Source organism: Dromiciops gliroides, chromosome 6 (genome assembly GCF_019393635.1).
Source record: "Dromiciops gliroides isolate mDroGli1 chromosome 6, mDroGli1.pri, whole genome shotgun sequence".
Classification (NCBI taxonomy): Eukaryota; Metazoa; Chordata; class Mammalia; order Microbiotheria; family Microbiotheriidae; genus Dromiciops; species Dromiciops gliroides.
In genome coordinates this window covers 60,879,963-60,885,144 of record NC_057866.1, presented here as the reverse complement: position 1 = coordinate 60,885,144, position 5,182 = coordinate 60,879,963, and the positions used below count along the sequence as shown (strand labels likewise).

The following is a 5,182-nucleotide window of genomic DNA, read 5'->3' as shown; positions in this document are numbered from 1 at the left end:
AAAATCATTCTGTGTGCCTCCCCAGTGACTACTGTCTTACTCTTAAATTACTTGTATTTACCTCATAGGTAGTTATGTCCCTGTGGCTTTAATTGATAGGATGGAAGCTCCTGACTGTCACTCTTCAGTGAATCAATGAACTATGTGGCAGATTGTATGTTATGCATTGTTTATACAATAAAAAAGGCAAAAATACAAATAAAATAAAAGCCCTTATCCTCAAACAATCACAATCTATTCAGGGTGAGAGTGCCAACAAACAAACAAATATGTACAAACAGGCTATATATTAGATAAATAAGAAATAATTAACAGAGAGAAGGCACCAGAGTTAAGAGGTGTTCAAGAAAGGCTTCCTATACAAGATTGGGAATTAAAAGAAGCCAGGGATGGGGCAGCTAGATGGTGCAGTAGATAAAGCACTAGCCCTGGATTCAGGAAGACCTGAGTTCAAATCCAGCCTCAGACACTTGACACATACTAGCTGTTTGACCCTGGGCAAGTCACTTAGCCCTTATTGCCCCACACAAAAAGAAGAAGCCAAGGAAAGCAGTAGGAGGAAATGAGGAGGGAGAGCATTCCAGGTATTGGAAATAACTAGAGAAAATACCTTGAGATGAGAGAAAATAACTTGTTTAGGAAATAGCAAAGAGAACAATATTTCTGGACTGAGGAGACACCATGGTAGGAGGAAAATGGAAAGATTGAGTTCTAGGTTATGAAGGATGTTCAATATCAAACATAGAATTGTGAATATGATTCTGGAGGCAATAGGGTGTCACTGAGGTTTATTTAGGGGTGACATAGTGGGATCTGTGCTTTAGGAAGATCACTTTGGTGGGTGAATGAAGGATAGAATGAAGTGAGAAGAGACTTAAGAGTGGATGACTTACCAGCCGACTTTTGCAGTAATCAAGGAATCAAGTGATGAGCGCCTGTACTAGGGTAATGGCAGTGTCACAGATGAGAAGTGTGATTTTTTGAAAGGTCCTTGAAAAGTAAAATGCATTTTGTGGCCCCATGTTTGATATTGCGTTGGTAAAAGATTCTGAGGAATAGAGGTTGACATCCTGGTTGTGAGCTTTAGGGACTGGTAGGATGGTGTTGCCTTCTTTGATAAATAATAGGGAAGTTCAGAATGGAAGAAGGTTTAGGGTAAACAAAAATGTGTTACATTTTGCCTATGCTTAGTTTAAAATGTCTTGACCATTCTTTTCAAAATATCTGAAGAACACTTGAAAATGCAAGATTAGAGATCAGCAGAAAGGTTAGAATAGGTAGATTTGAGAATAATGATCATAGAAATTGTAATTAAATCTACAAGAGCTAATAATATCACCAAGTGAGTAGTGAAGAGAAAGAAAAGTAGCAGGACCAGGACAGGCCCCTGTAAAACACCTGTGGTGAGAGGGCACGATTTGCTGGAGGATCCAGAAAAGGAGTTTGGAGATTGGTCCAATAGATAGGAGGAAAACCAGGAGATAGTGGAACCCTTAAAAAACTATAGAGAAGGGTATATCCAGGAGAAGAGGGTGATCAGTAGTGTCCGTGACTACAAACAGGTCAAAGGCAATGAGGATTGAGAAAAGACCATTGAATTTCATAATTAAGAGATCATGGGTAATTTTGGAAAGCAGTTTCAGTGAAATGATGAGCTCAGAAGCCATATTGTAAGAGTTTAAGAAGAAAGGAGGAAAAAGTGGAGGAACATTTTGTGGATGGCAATTTCAAGGAGTTTATCACAAAGGGAAGAAGATATATAGGATGATAGTAGGGATAGATGGATCAAATAAGAGTTTTGGGGGATAGAGGAAATAAGGATATGTTTGTACGTGGTAGGAAACAAGCCAGGAGATAGTGAGAGATTAAAATAAGTGGTGTGCTCACTTTGGCAGCACATATACTAAAATTGGAATGATACAGAGAAGATTAGCATGGCCCCTGCGCAAGGATGACATGCAAATTCGTGAAGCATTCCATATTTTAAAAAAAAACAAAAACAAACAAAAAAAATAAGTGGTAAAGTTTCAGTTAAAGAGGAGACAATATTCTGGATCAAATGGGATAGAAAGGGATTCCTTAAGCAAGAAGAGGGATTCCCTTTGGAAAACAGTGAGGCAAATTTATCATGTGAGATATGGTCAAGGAGGAGAGAGTGGCAAATAGCCAGTTAGTGATATGAAATGAGGAAGAGGAAAGTTGAGGCAAGGCTCTCAGCTGAGATAATGGGGTGAAGGGAACCCTAGATGGCTTGAAGAGGGATGAAAAAGTTTGAAAAAGTCAGTGTAGAGTAGAATAATGCATTGATAAGGGACACATAATAGGATTTTCTACCACCAGTGAGGGCCCAGTAGAGATTGTGTAACAAATCTGTAGTGGACTAAATCAGAACAGTTATATGATATATTCCACTTTCATTCAGTAGCATATGTATAGAAGCCAAGGCAGTGGAGAGTGGGAGGATTTTGAAGATTTGTGCCTTTTATGTTGAAATCATATAACAAATAAATGAAAATGAGCATATTATTTAAATATATTCAGTGAACCAGAGATGATTCACTCTTTGCTCCAAAAAAATCCTGGGCTTTATGGTTGATACTATTTTGTTTGCCTACACTGGTAGAGTCAAGAATCAGTTTGTCCTGAGGCTATGACAATGAGTCTACCATAGTTCATCCTTTAACATAATTGGGATGAACCAATTTAGAAAGAAAAAAATATATACCACAGGGGGTAAATTGCAGTTAGAAAACTGACAAAAATGAAATATTTTGATCAAGGAAAAATGGTCAATTATGACTATAACCAGCACAAGACAATAAACAGGGGGCAGAGGTAGGAATAAGGCCCAACATGTCAGTGTACATTGGCAATGTATCAATGTTTGGATCTAAGAAGATAAAGAGGAAAATGTGGTTGCTTTCCTGAAAAAATTGAGGAATATGAGTGTTCCAATATGTTTGAATTTTTACAAACAAGCATATTTCTAAATTAATTTTACTTAGGAATATAGTCATGATGATGTACTTTTGGGTCTTACTATTTAAATACCAATCCAATTTCCTTGTTTTTCTGAAGGTATTTCCTGGACATTTGTTAAAATTTAGGTGTAGAAATCACCTGTATTTGTGTAGTAGTTTACAGCCTTCTAAATATAAAACAATGGTTTTGCTTTAAAGAGATGATTATATTTAGACTATCAAATGCTAGTTACTTCTTTTTTAAATTTATTTTATTTTATTTTTTTACATATAAGATATTTTATTTTTTCTGTTACATGTAAAGATAGTTCTCAACTTTTGTTTATACAAGCTTTACAATTTCAGATTTTTCTCTCTCCCTCCCCTCCCTCCCCCCCTCCCCTAGACAGCAGGTAATCTGATATAGGTTATATCTATATATCTATATATCTATATACATATACATATATATATACATATATATATATACCCATAATAACATTAATCCTATTTCTGCATTAATCCTGTTACAAGAGAAAAAATCACAGCAGTGATGCAAAACCTCAAAATAGAAAAAAAAAAACAACAGCACCCAAAACAAAAGAAATAGTATGGTTCAATCAACATCTATACTCCACAGTTCTTTTTTTTTTTTTTTCTTGGATTTGGAGATCCTCTTCTATCATGAGTTCCCTGGAACTCTTCTGTACCATTGCATTGGTGAGAAGAATCTAGTCCATCACAGTAGAGCAACACTCAATGTTGATGATACTATGTGCAATGTTCTTCTGGTTCTGCTCATCTCACTCATCATCAGCCCACACAAGACCCTCCAGGTTTCTCTGAACTCCTCCTGCTCATCATTTCTTATAGCACAATAGTATTCCATTGTATTCATATACCACAACTTGTCCAGTCATTCCCCAATTGATGCGCACCCCCTCAACTTCCAATTCCTTGCTACCACGTAAAGAGCAGCTATAAATATTTTTGTACATGTGGGTCCCTTTCCCCCTTCCATGATCTCTTTGGGAAAAAGACCCAAAATTGGTATTGCTGGGTCAAAGGGTATGCACAGCTTTATTGCCCTTTGGGCATAATTCCAAATTGCTCTCCAGAATGGTTGGATCCGTTCACAGCTCCACCAACAATGCATTAGTGTTCCAATTTTCCCACAGCTTCTCCAACATTTATTATCTTCCTTTTTTGTCATTTTAGCCAATCTGATAGGTGTCAGGTGGTACCTCAGAGTTGTTTTAATTTGCATCTCTCTAATCATTAGAGCATTTTTTCATATGGGAATAGATAGCTTTGGTTTCTTCATCAGAAAACTGCCTGTTCCTATCCTTTGACCATTTCTCAATTGGGGAATGACTTGGGTTCTTATAAATTTGATTTAGTTCCCTATATATTTTAGAGATGAGGCCTTTATCAGAAGTACTGGCCTCAAAAATGGTTTCCCAGCTTTCTGCCTCCCTTCTAATTTTGGATGCATTGCTTCTGTTTGTACAAAAATTTTTTAATTTAATATAATCAAAATCATTCATTTTGCATTGTATAATATACTCTATCTCTTGTTTGGTCAAAAACTGTTTTCCTTTCCAAAGATCTGATAGGTACACTATTCATTTCTCTCCTAATTTACCTATGGTATCACCTCTTATGTCTAAATCATGTATCCATTTTGACCTTATTTTAGTATAAGGTGTAAGATGTTGGTCTATGCCTAACTTCTGCCATACTATCTTCCAGTTTTCCTAGCAGTTTTTGTCAAATACTGAGTTCCTATCCCAGAAGCTGGAGTCTTTGGGTTTATCAAACACTACATTACTAGTGTCATTTACTACTACATTTCCTGAGCCTAGCCTATTCCATTGATCTACCACTCTATTTTTTAGCCAGTACCAGATAGTTTTGATGACTGCCGCTTTATAGTAAAGCTCCAGGTTTGGTACCGCTAACCCATATTCCTGTGAATTTTTTTTCATTATTTCCCTGGATATTCTTGATTTTTAGTTTCTCCAGATGAATTTTGTTATTATTTTTTCTAGCTGTATAAAATAATTTTTAGGTAGTCTGATTGGTATGGCACTGAATAAGTAAATTAATTTAGGCAGTATTGTCATTTTTACTATATTAGCTCTGCCTCTCCATGAGCAATTGATATCTTTCCAATTATTTAGATCTGATTTGATTTGTGTGAAGAGTGTTTGGTAGTTGTG

At 36.2% G+C, this 5,182-nt stretch overlaps 1 non-coding gene across 1 annotated transcript; it reads left to right on the top strand.

Annotated features, from left to right (window-relative positions):
* The first annotated feature begins 1,879 nt into the window (after positions 1–1,879).
* On the top strand, positions 1,880–1,986 carry LOC122733200. Its single transcript, XR_006353784.1, has one exon. It is a non-coding gene; the product is annotated as a U6 spliceosomal RNA (small nuclear RNA).
* The last annotated feature ends 3,196 nt before the right edge of the window (positions 1,987–5,182 follow it).